We start from the raw sequence: 13,291 nt of genomic DNA, 5'->3' as shown, positions 1-13,291 counted from the left end.
TTGCCATACCTAACAATCAAATTTTCTCAGATCTATATAAATGCATTGGGGTCAGGGCTTGGGTTTGTTGTAGTATTAGGCAATATTGTGTTTCCCTGACACCTTACTATTCATCTCTCCTACTGTCTTCCCCAGATGAACCAGCAGATGTCAGGGATGAGTCTGAATGGTGCCGGGGGGGCCATGGCCTTCGGTCAGCCTGCCTCCACCATGGGAGGCTGGGCCGCCGCACCCTCCGGTCAGACCCTCAGCAACCAGCTCTGGAAGTGACCCCGCCCCTGGAGGTCAAAGGTCAGGGATTAGGGGTCAGGGCAGCGGCAGAGAGGGTTGCAACCAGGGGGTCCGAAATCCAACATCCAACCCCCCAGCAACCTTACTATGAACTGATGCCCGTTCTCCAATTGATACTGACCACTCTCTAACATCGAGCTTATCTGGCTCTGTTCGCATACTGAAGAGATGCAGCCTTCCTTCCTTGTTTCCTTCAGGTAATCACAGATCCATTGGTGATTGGACAGGTGAAAGCAAGGTGACCGTCTTATTAGTCTGACCGACCCAATCAGATCAGGGATTACTTCAAGGAAGGAAGGAAGCATTTCTGAAGTATTCAAACGGGGCACATCTCTCTCTTTCTGTCACTTTCTATCCATCGCGCTCTCTTTCCGTCTCTCTTTTGTGAGTAAATTGGGAGTCCTCATACATACACCATCATACGCAGGCTGGCAGTCAGTGCCTGTTACATGTTGTGGATATCATAACTCTTTTAATTTTCCTTTTTTGGAAAGAAAAAAACGACAACCACAACAAATACAACAACAAAGACATCATCGACAACATATCGAAAAAGCTGCAGGACCAGTTACACAAGCTTTTATTGTATCATTATAAAAATTGTTATAGAGAATTAAAGAATAGTATTTAAGCTTTGGGAGAAGACATGGCTATCATTTCTGTGAATACTGCTCTCCTATGTACAGCTCTGTATAACCTTTTAAACTACCTGTTGTTCCCCTACAAAATAAATGATAAACCAATGTGTCTTATGTGTGTTATAGACTTCTGAGTTCTAGATTTTGCCATTAACAACATTCAATGTCAATTCTACCAGAACACCTAAGAAGGTCCAGAAGTTTGCATTTAAAAGATGTCTACCCCCCCATGTATTTATTTTTTCCGGGGTATCCTACACACATGCAAATGTCAGGGTGGTATCATTCTTTAACCATCCTATGCAGAGCTGGCAGGTTAAATACACCACTACAGTATCACATAAGAGGGAATATAGACACGGAGAGCCAAGAGCTCCCTTTTAAGAAGGCTAAATATTTAACAGAATTCGGTTGATGGTGCAACATGGTAAAAAAAAACATTTACTAATTGTTTTCTGAAAAATAACTGAATGAAGAAGCACTGAACTGGGGAGCTAGGAAGAAAAAACGAATTCCCAAGTGAGGAAAAACGCGGAACGTGGTTTTTAGCATAGTCTCCTTTGAGTGCATAAACAGTGTGAGGGTGTTGACCCTAGCTTACTCGATATTCTACAATCAATCACAAGTATTTGAGGACGACATAGTAACATTTTGGTAATGGCCACTCCTTCAGTTGTTGATTATCCAGAGGAGATACGGCGAGGGTGCCTGATGAAGAGCTCCGGGCCCGTCTATACGACTGACGCTTCTCCCTCCCTGGAGCATCGAAGCTCCCTCCGCTACTACTACCTTTCAGAACTGCCTGAAGATCGTACCCGAAGTCAAGATCAGCTAATGTCAGAATCCTACATTTGTTTTGTTTTTAAATGGTATTTGAGATTATCTTTAATGAAAATCTAAAATAAATGTACTATTATTAAACAGAAATAGAGTTCCAGGTCACACTTTATTTATTTAGTTCCAAATAAATGATTTACAGACAGGCATACTTTCAATCAATGATCTGTTGATAAGCAATTGCTTGCTAAGGTTATGGTTCGCTTAGAATTGTGTAAGGGTTACGTTTAGGGCTAGGGTTAGGATAAGGGTATGGCTTAGGGTGAGTGGATAGCGGTAGTTAGTTGACATGTTGACAGTTATTGAACATCTACAAACCATCTACTTGGGACTATCCAAATAAAGTGTTCGCGAATTCCATTCTAAACCCTGCATAATGGCATTCTGCAGATATGGGACATAAAGAATCCCATCTCTATGCGACTGGGAGGGTCACAATGCCGACGGTTCAAATCGAACTCCAGAACCAGAGAGTTATGTTCAGAACTCTCAAGAAATCTTCAGTTCTTGATCGTCAAACAACGAGCGATACAGCATCAGCAAGAGAAACAGCATTCTGGCGAGCTTTTCATTCATTCTCCCTGAAGACGGACATTGTTCTTTTAAAAGGACAACGACGTTAACTCAGGTAAGAACAATTCAATTATTTCAGTCTTAAAACTCAAATATTAATTGATTTAATTCTTATGAAAAGGAAATATAATAAAACTTAGGAGAAGATGGCTGTATAGGCTTTTGTTGTTAGTTACCAAGAATGGTAACCATGCAAAATGAATATTTAAAGCTGTAAATTATGTTACGTAATGTCCCAATTATCTCTCCTCCCTCCCAAAGTGCGCAGTTGTTCACTTCACTGAATTGAAGGGAAATGACTGGTATAATAAATATGGTTGAAAATCCCACTAGCCCATGCCTCCACCAATCCAACGTTTTAAGATGTCTGGGAAGTAGTGAATGAGTGCACACTTTAAGGAAATGTGAGATATTATTGGAAGTCACACATTATTTGCCATGAGTGAAAAGGAGAATATCCCTTCCTTAAAATGCAAAAAATCTATTATGTTTACCCTGTGTTACCATATTGTTTCTTTCAGGGTGGATCTCAATGGTGACCCAACTCAACTCCCTTGACGGTCCAGAGTTAGAGAGTCAGAACATCCGTCTGAGCTTTGCAGAGGTACTTGGTGACAAGTACCACTACGCAAATGCCATCGACAGCTCTCTGCTCTGGACTGTTGGGTACACCCCCTACATTCCCCCAGCTCTGAAAGGAAGAAGCTTCTCCTCTGGAGAGAGCTTCTTCCTGGATGAGTGGGAGCCACTGACACTCCTGCAGACTCCTCAGGTTCTGTCCACCAGTGTTTCCATCGAGGAAGACAACCTGATCCAGTCTGATACAGACCTAGTGTCTCAGGTTCTGTCCACCAGTGTTTCCATCAAGGAGAACGACCTGATCCAGTCTGCTGCTGGCCTAGTGTCTCATGGTATCTGTCCACCAGTTTGGCATACATGGGAGAATACCTGATCCAGTCTGCTGCTGGGCCTAGTGTCTGCAGGATCTGATCCCACCAGTGTTTGCAATCCAAGGAGAATTACCTGATCCAGTCTTGCTGTGGGCCTAGTGTCTTCAGGTTCATTCCACCAGTGTTACCATCAGGAGAATACCTGATCCAGTCTGCTGCTTGGCCTAGTGGTCTTCAGGTTCTGTCACCAGTGTTACATCATGGAGAATGACCTCATCCAGTCTGCTGAGCCTAGTGTTCAGGTTATGTCACCCAGTGTTTCCCATTCATGGAAATTACCTGATCAGTCTGCTGCTGGCCTTAGTGTCTCAGTTCTGTCCACCAGTGTTTCATCATGGGAGGAATGACCTGATCCAGTCTGCTGCTTGGCCTAGTATATAGGTTATGTCCACCAGTGTTACCATCGTGTGCTAATGACTGATCAGTCTGGCTGCTGGCTTAAGTGGTCTTCAGGTTATGTCCACCCAGGTTGTTACCATCGTGGATAATGAACCTGATCCAGGTCTGCTGCTGGCCTAGTGTATCAGGTTATGTCCACCAGTGTTACCATCGTGGGGAGAATGACCTTGATCCAGTCTGCTGCTGGCCTAGTGTCTCAGGTTTATGTCCACCAGTAGTTACCATCGTGGACGAATGACCTATCCAGTCTTGCTGGCTGGCCTAGTGTATCAGGTTTTGTCCACCAGGTTTCCAGTCAGGGAGAATGACCTGATCCAGTCTGCTAGCTAGCCTGTAGTGTCTCAGGTTCTGGTTCACCAGTGTTGCCATCGTGGAGAATGAACCTGGTCCAGTCTGGCTGCAAGGCCTAGTGTTTCAGATCTGTCACAGTGTTGACATCGTGGAGAATGACCTGATCCAGTCTGCTTGCAGGCCTAGTGTCTCAGTTCTGTCCACCAGTGTTGACATCGTGGAGAATGACCTGATCCAGTCCTGCTGGCAGGCCTAGTGTCTTCAGGTTCTGTCCACCCAGTGTTGACATCGTGGAGAATGACCTGATCCAGTCTGATACAGGCCTAGTGTCTCAAGTCTTCTGTCCACCAGTGTGTGCCATCATGGAGAATGACGCTGATCGTCTGCCTTGCAGGCTAGTGTCTCAGGTTCTGTCCACCAGTGTTGCTCATCATGCGACGAATGAACACTGATCCAGTTGCTGCATGGCCTAGTGTCTCAGGTTCTGTCACCAGTGTTCCAATCGTGGAGAATGACTGATCCAGTCTGCTGCACGCCTAGTCGTCTCAGGTTCTGTCACCAGTGTTGCCATCTGGAGAATGACCTGTCACAGTCTGCTGCATGCCTAGTGTCTCAGGTTCTGTCCACCAGTGTTGCCATCATGGGAATGACCTGATCCAGTCTGCTGCTGGCCTAGTGTCTCAGGTTCTGTCCACCAGTGTTTCCATCAAGGAGAACGACCTGATTCAGTCTGCTGCAGGCCTAGTGTCTCAGGTTCTGTCCACAGTGTTGGCATCATGGAGAATGACCTGATCCAGTCTTGCTGCTGGCCTAGTGTCTCAGGATCTGTCAACCAGTGTTGCAATCAAGGAGAATTACCTGATCCAGTCTGCTGCTGGCCTAGTGTCTTCAGGTTCTGTCCACCAGTGTTACCATCATGGAGAATGACCTGATCCAGTCTGCTGCTGCCTAGTGTCTCAGGTTATGTCCACCAGTGTTACCATTCATGGAGAATGACCTGATCCAGTCTGCTGCAGGCCTAGTGTCTCAGGTTATGTCCACCAGTGGTTTCCATCATGGAAATACCTGAATCCAGTCTGCTGCTGGCCTAGTGTCTAGGTTCTGTCCACCAGTGTTTTCCATCATGGAGAATGACCTGATCCAGTCTGCTGCTGGCTAGTATATCAGGTTATGTCCACCAGTGTTACCATCGTGGATAATGACCTGATCCAGTCTGCTGCTGGCCTAGGTCTCAGGTTATGTCCACCAGTGTTACCATCGTGGAATGACCTGTCCAGTCGGCTTGCTGGCTAGTTGGTATCAGGTTAGTCCACCAGTGTTACCATCGTGGAGAATGACCTGAATCCAGTCTGCTCTGGCCTAGTGTCTCAGGTTATGTCCACCAGTGTTACCATCGTGGAGAATGACCTGATCCAGTCTGCTGGCTGCCTAGTGTATCAGTTCTGTCCCACCAGTGTTTCATCGTGGAGAATGACCGTGATCCAGTCTTGCTGCTTGGCTAGTGTCTCAGGTTCTGTTCACCAGTGTTGCCATCGTGGAGAATGACCTGGTCCAGTCTGCTGCATGCCTAGTGTCTCAGGATCTGTCCACCAGTGTTGACATTCGTGGAAGAATGGACCTGATCCAGTCTGCTGCAGGCCTAGTGTCTCAGGTTCTGTCCACCAGTGTTGACATCGGGAGAATGTACCTGATCCAGTCTGCTGCAGGCCTAGTGTCTAGGTTCTGTCCACCAGTGTTGACATCGGGAGAATGACCTGATCCAGTCTGATACAGGCCTAGTGTCTCAAGTTCTGTCCACCAGTGTTGCCATCATGGAGAAATGACCTGATCCAGTTGCTGCAGGCCTAGTGTCTCAGGTTTCTGTCCACCAGTGTTGCCATCATGGAGAATGGACCTGATCCAGTCTGCTGCATGCCTAGTGTCTCAGGTTCTGTCCACCAGTGTTGCCCATCGTGGAGAATGACCTGATCCAGTCTGCTGCAGGCCTAGTGTCTCAGGTTCTTGTCCACCAGTGTTGCCATCATGGAGAATGACCTGATCAGTCTGCTAGCATGCCTAGTGTCTCAGGTTCTGTCCACCGAGTGTTGCCATCATGGAGAATGACCTGATCCAGTCTGCTGCAGTGCCTAGTGTCTCAGGTTCTGTCCACCATGTTGCCATCATGGAGAATGACCTGATCCAGTCTGTTGCAGGTCTAGTGTCTCAGTTTCTGTTCACCAGTGTTGCCATCATGGAGAATTACATGATCCAGTCTGGTTGCAGGCCTAGTGTCTTCTAGGTTCTGTTCACCCTAGTGTTGCCATCATGGGAGAATGACCTGATCCAGTCTGCTGCAGCTAGTGTCTCAGGTTCTGTATTCACCATGTTTGCCATCATGGAGAACGACCTGATTCATCTTGCTGCAGGCCTAGTGTACTCAGGTTCTGTCCACCAGTGTTTTCCATCATGGGAGAATGACTGATCCAGTCTGCTGCAGGCCTTGTTGTCTCAGGTTCTGTTCCACCATTGTTGCCATCATGGAGAATGACCTGATCCAGTCTGCTGCAGGCTAATGTCTTTCAGGTTCTTGTCCACCAGTGTTGCCATCGTGGAGAATGACCTGATCCAGTCTGCTGCAGGCCTAGTGTCTCAGGTTCTGTCCACCAGTGTTGCCATCATGGAGAATGATCTGATCCAGTCTGTTGCAGGTCTAGTGGTCTCAGGTTCTGTTCACCAGTGTTGCCATCATGGAAATGACCTGATCCAGTCTCGCTGCAGGCCTAGTGTCTCAGGTTTCGTCCACAGTGTTGCCATCGTGGAGAATGACTGATCAGTCTTGCTGCAGGCCTAGTGGTCTCAGGTTCTGTTCACCAGTGTTGCCATCGTGGAGAATACTGATCCAGTCTGCTGCAGGCCTGGTGTCTCAGGTTCTGTTCACCAGTGTTGACATCGTGGAAATGACCTGATCCGTTCTGCTGGCAGGCCTAGTGTCTCAGGTCTGTCCACCCAGTGTTGCCATCGTGGAGAATGGCCTGATCCAGTCTGCTGCAGGCCTAGTGTCTCAGGTTCTGTCCACCAGTGTTCGCTCAATGGAGAATGACCCTGATCCAGTCTGTTGCAGGTCTAGTGTCTCAGTTTCTGTTCACCAGTGTTGCCATCATGGAGAAATTACATGATTCCGCGTCTGTTGCAGGCCTAGTGTCTCAGGTTCTGTTCACCAGTGTTGCCATCATGGAGAATGACCTGATCAGTCTGCTGCAGGCCTAGTGTCTCAGGTTCTGTTCACCAGTGTTGCCATCATGGAGAACGGACCTGATTCAGTTCTGCTGCAGGCCTAGGTTCTCAGGTTCTGTCCACCAGTGTTTCCATCATGGAGAATGACCTGATCCAGTCTGCTGCAGGCCTTGTGTCTCAGGTTCTGTCCACCATTGTTGCCATCATGGAGAATGACTGATCCAGTCTGCTGCAGCCTAATCTCAGTTTTCTGTCCACCAGTGTTGCATCGTGGAGAATGACCTGATCCAGTCTGCTGCAGGCCTAGTGTCTCAGGTTCTGTCCACCAGTGTTGCCATCATGGAGAATGACCTGATCCAGTCTGTTGCAGGTCTAGTGTCTCAGGTTCTGTTTCACCAGTGTTGCCATCATGGAAAATGACCTGATCCAGTCTGCTGCAGGACCTAGTTCTTCAGGTTTCTGTCACCAGTGTTTCATCATGGAGAATGACCTGATCCAGTCTGCTGCAGGCCTTGTGTCTTCAGGTTCTGTCCACCAGTGTTGCCATCATGGAGAATGACCTGATCCAGTCTGCTGCAGGCCTAGGTGTCTCAAGGTTCTGTCCACCATTTTGTTGCCATCATGGAGAATGACCTGATCCAGTCTGCTGCAGGCCTACTGTCTCAGGTTCTGTCCACCAGTGTTGCCATCGTGGAGCGAATGAACCTTGATCCAGTCTGCTGCAGGCCTAGTGTCTCAGGTTCTGTCCACCAGTGTTGCCATCGTGGAGAATGACCTGATCCAGTCGCTGCAGGGGCCTAGTGTCTCAGGTTCTGTCCACCAGTGTTGCCATCGTGGAGAATGACCTGATCCAGTCTGCTGCAGGCCTAGTGTCTCAGGTTTCTGTCCACCAGTGTTGGCCATCGTGGAGAATGACCTGATCAGTCTGCTGCAGGCCTAGTGTCTCAGGTTCTGTCCACCAGTGTTACCATCGTGGATAATGACCTGTCAGTCTGCTGCAGGCCTAGTGTCTCAGGTTCTGTCCACCAGTGTTACCATCATGGAGAATGACCTGATCCAGTCTGCTGCAGCCTAGTGTCTCAGGTTCTGTCCACCCAGTGTTGACATCGTGGATAATGCCTGATCCAGTCTGCTGCAGGCTAGTGTCTCAGGTTCTGTCCACCAGTGTTGCCATCGTGGAGAATGACCTGATCAGTCTGCTGCAGCCTAGTGTCTCAGGTTCTTCCACCAGTGTTGACATCGTGGAGAATGACCTGATCCAGTCTGCTGCAGGGCTAGTGTTCAGGAGCTGTCAGCAGTGATGCTAGAGTGAAGGATCGTGATGATTCCACACTGAGAGACTCCAACCAACCTGAGGTCCATGTGGCTGATGTCTCAACCAAGAGAAGTAGTCTAGTCATCACTATTTATATGGTTTCAACCCAGAGTTGCCTTGTTGCTTTACATGAAGTTGATGTTAGTGCTACAAGCCTGGAGCAATCTGCTGAGAAAAGGTCTACCTCTACTACTGATGTCAACGACATCTCAACTGCTGCTGCCAAGAAGAAGAACAGTGGTGGATTATTCTCATCTCTCTGGAGAGCTCTCAGGGGGAAGAACAAGAAGCCTCTAAGTACTAACTCATATACTCTTAGTCTCTTTTGTACTTAATATAATCATTTATCAACAATTTTGATACTAATATCCAGTGTTAATGGCTGTCTGTGAAATAGGTTTTCTATATTTTCTACACTTTGTTTTTTTTTTCAGGCTAAAGTGGGTCCAAGAAAGAGGACGAAATCAACACGGATCTGAGCAGCCTCACCTGCCACCACAACACGACACAGGGAGATCACTGATGCAGGCACCCACAATGGTGTTCCTATGTTTTATCCCACTTTGTCTTCATCCCAAATCCCTTTCCCCCACCCCACCCGTTTTATCTTCAGTAAACCTTTTGTCATTGCATTTGATTGTGCTTTGTCTTTCATTGGGATCACTGTCAGTGAAAAGGGAAGGGGTTTCCTAGTTCAACTACTTGTCAATAAATCACTGGCTAACTTTCAAACTCCAAATTGAGACAACCGAGGCAAAGACGTCAGCAGGAGGGCAACTGTGACCTTCAGAAATATGCAATTGTGTGAAAAGATTGTAACCATGTAACAACACTAATGCGATCAGTTATATCCACATTTCCCGGAGAATAACAAGCATTCTCGCTCAGGGCCTCAAGATGGAGTAGTAAGCACAATTATAATGGTTCCCCTCATAATGATGCATTTATCAGCTGTTGGATATGGGGATATTCCCATATTAGGAATTCCTGTGGGAGATTTATACCGTGAATAAGTATGATAATTGGACATTGTGCATGGATTGTCCATGGCTACTGAGTATTTCCATCATATGATTGTAGCCTAGGTTATGATTCTGTTATGATGAGGTTTACATTGCAGTTGTCTCCTAAGACATGACTGACTCATGGTATTGTAATCTATTACATCACATTGATGCATCATGAAATAACCCATGTGTGTAGGAGTTTAACCACAGGCATAATGTAGCCAAGGTGTTCATGTAATTCAAGTGTGTTTTCCGTTTGTCCTTTGTGAGCTATTGCCAGATTAAGATATATAACAGATGATATGACATGGCTATAGTTTATGTTTTCCCTCATTTTTCAAACCACCACCAACAAATACCAACCCTGTTCTCAATTAAATTCACTATTCCATTCAATTTCTGAGGGCTCTTCTACAAAACAATGTTATGAGAATGAAACCTGAAACCAATAGCCATCTCCATGATTTAGGTTACAGCGAGAGGCTAAAAATATCCAGTTCTGACTGGTAGTAGTCACGACCTAAATTATGACAGAATTCTGCACCACTGGTAGTTGACGTCAATACAGTACAGTCACTTCCTCGGTGACGTAATCGAACGGACTCGGTCGGTAGCATTGCCATCTGGTGGATGGACTCCGACTCGAGCCCCGTAACATTACGTCATTGGAAAGGAACCGATGCCAGTGTTTGGGTCTGGGTTTGAATACAAACAGATGAATAGCCGACCATTAGAACTGATACTCGACAGCAACAACTTGAGCTACAATTAATACGCATTTAGGCTACAGTAAACTCTTAAATAACTACTCAATATGCTTCATGCGTTTTCTGGAGACTTTTGGGGAATCTCTGTGACTAAGAATGTTTCAAATTAATTGAGGTTGCTTCATTGGTAATGAGAAAATAGTTTTATGGTCAGCAAAACAGCATAGGGGTCTTGACTTCAGTTCATTGACGTTTATGTCAATTCTACAGTATTGACTAGCCAGTATCGTGGTCATCATGCATTTTTTGTTTAATATATTTCAAAAGACAAGGGCTCGGCAATGAAGGGAATGGATAGATAGCAAAAGCAAGCATTAGCTGATTTAAAACTGTTGCAATTATGATACTTATGAGTTGTGCGTAAATGTCTCTGTCCGTGGTGCTGAATTTTTTTTTCTTTATCGTGACTGAGAAACGCATTGCAGGATGTCCATTGTACTGATCCTATTTTATTGACAATTAAATATGTTATTCGATTCTACTGATACACACGGTATGTTCATCCAGCTATATGTTATGTTGAATATTGTTTGAAATATAGCTGGTAAGAGTGATTGTCATTTGCATCTCTGACGCAACTTTCAGGAATCAAACTGAACGTTGTAAAGTCTAAGACGTTGAACTCTCAGACAGAACCCAGTTGAGCCTTTCCTGTGGATCAATATTTTACAGAAGCCTTAACGGTCAATTAATGTTGGAGCTATAACGACGGGAACGCGCACTATTTTTGGTTCATATTTGCAGGTGTGTGTGTGTGTGTGTGTGTGTGGTGCCAGCCAGGGTGGCGTGACTCCTGAAATAAGTGAGGTTGGAAAAAGTGTTGTTCTTGCATGTGGCGAGAGAGAGAGACCCATTCTCAAAATCGTAAAAGCGCGTGCACAATCATAAGGAAGATGCGAGCTCTAGGGGGCTACATTCCCATTGACTGTTCCATTTCCCTGTCAGTGGCAGCAACATTAGCAGTGCCGAGGCGGTGGCAGCACTGAGAGAGAGAGAGGGGGGAACGCAACACACAGACTCCACCTAACTTTACCACGGTCCAACATCACCGAGCCCGTGTCCGGTGGCGCGAGGGCATCACAGCTCAAAGCCAGTCCATCCAGAGGGTCCCTCGGCTTGCTTGTGTCATCTCTTGGCGTGGAGATGGGCTGCCCGTAAAACCGGCGGTGGTGGAGGGGAGAGGCGGGGGGTGGGGGGGAGAAGCGAGAGACTAGAGAGTGAGGAGGTGTAGAAAAAAAAGCCGAGGAGGACGAGAAACAAAAGCACAACCGTGGGTGCCTGCAACAACCATGAGCAGCGGCGGCTTGCCCTATTCACCAGAGCTGCTGCTCTACCCGTGGACCATGTCGTGAGGTGTGGCTCGCAACGCTAAGCAGCAGGGATTCTGTCAGTCGAAACGACAGTAGCAAGCCAAGGAGGGGTGCTGCTGGTGGAAAAGATGTCGACCGCCTCGGTGGGGCCCCAGGGCGGCCCTCGCCCACCCACCGCGCCGCCGACCGTCCCCGAACTGCCGGACCTCAGCCATCTCACGGAGGAGGAGAGGAAAATAATCATGGCCGTGATGGATCGGCAGAAGGAGGAAGAGGAGAAAGAGGAAGCCGTGTTAAAGTAAGGGCTACATTTCCTTTCCCTGAACGGTGATCGGTGGAACCCCGAACGCACCACTCGCAAACGCAACAACCCCATTCACGAGCGAGGTGTCTGTGTCCAGAAGGCAGACGCACGAGCAGCCATCCGCCACCTATTAGTCCCAGTATGTTACCAATATGCCTGTCGTTTACCATTGTAGTCACATTTCACACCCATTCAACCACCACAACCCGTTGCATCCCCTATTGTTCCCTAATACTGGGCTATAATTTCCGTATAGCCTACAGATGTTATAGCCCACGTTCACGGTGTTCCCTTGCTTGCCACTATATGAATAATTCACACCAGGTTGGATACTGGGGTTCGTTTTGGGATTCAACTATTCACGAGGGGGGGGGGGGAATCACAGTTTATAGGCCTGTCAATGCTTTAGCTTTGCTCAAATCCAATATAGGCTATGCGCTCTTCTCCAAAGCCCCCATAAGGAACGTCAGGTGTAGCCTAGCCTATATGATTGAAATTCATCCCAGTGTGGACATAGCCTACAAGGTGAATMGCTAATCAAWGTMTCCTCGCCGTGACWGTCGATGGTGATGGWGGTGGTCATTGATAAGGACGGGGAAATCGGGTCAAACGAGATACAGGTGTAGCCTCGCGCGGGTGGCGGAGGAGGGGAGACGGGGTGTACCAGTGGGGGAGCACTGGATGAATCATACCACAGGACTGCGTGCCCCCCTCCCTCCCTGAATCTTTCCATCTCTTCCTCCTCTCCCGAAGTATTTTTTTGTTTTGTTGCTTTGACACGGCCGCGTACACAACCGACATCACCACCTTACCGAAGCAGCTTGGTGGCTGGCAATGCTTGGTAGCTGTCCTTAACACAACGTCAACGGTGTGCAAGATATCGAATTGTTGCTGTTTATGTCACCTGTTGCTGTTTATGACACCGTCGTAGTGCAACAAGACGATGGTGACATTAAAACTCTAATGATGCTTCATTGCGACCCTGGCACAAACCATTCGTATTTTATGCCCGACAATCGTGTTACACCGGTGTGGTGCCATTTTCCCCGCCCCTCGGCGATGAGTGAGAGTGGGTGTGGTTGCACTGGTTGGACATCTCACCATGTGATGTAAGGCCGGGCATTCGAGCTAAGCGTGATAGGGGGAATTGAAGCTCGACCAGTTATAGCCAATGTCTGGTTTTAAAACGCCTCAAACCAGTATCAATTCAACTGATATCGATTGAATCAGTTATTGGGCCCATTTTATTCGGGAAAACGTGTATGCAGCGTGAAAGTACCGTGCGCCTCTCGTGTTCAGCTCTAGTCCACTGTTGGCCTAAATATCTATTCTGTGTTCCTTCCCCCGTGAACGGGTGTATTGGTTATTCTTTGGTTTTCCCACCGGTCGGTTCCCA

General features: G+C 47.3%; 1 long non-coding RNA gene across 1 annotated transcript; it reads left to right on the top strand.

Annotated features, from left to right (window-relative positions):
• The first annotated feature begins 8,456 nt into the window (after positions 1 to 8,456).
• On the top strand, positions 8,457 to 9,139 carry LOC139025717 (uncharacterized). Its single transcript, XR_011477323.1, has 2 exons — positions 8,457 to 8,804; positions 8,942 to 9,139. It is a non-coding gene; the product is annotated as an uncharacterized lncRNA (long non-coding RNA).
• The last annotated feature ends 4,152 nt before the right edge of the window (positions 9,140 to 13,291 follow it).

This window comes from Salvelinus sp. IW2-2015, unplaced genomic scaffold (genome assembly GCF_002910315.2).
Source record: "Salvelinus sp. IW2-2015 unplaced genomic scaffold, ASM291031v2 Un_scaffold3152, whole genome shotgun sequence".
NCBI classification, from domain to species: Eukaryota; Metazoa; Chordata; class Actinopteri; order Salmoniformes; family Salmonidae; genus Salvelinus; species Salvelinus sp. IW2-2015.
The sequence above is the reverse complement of the archived record's forward strand: the minus strand, read 5'-3'. Positions and strand labels throughout refer to the sequence as shown.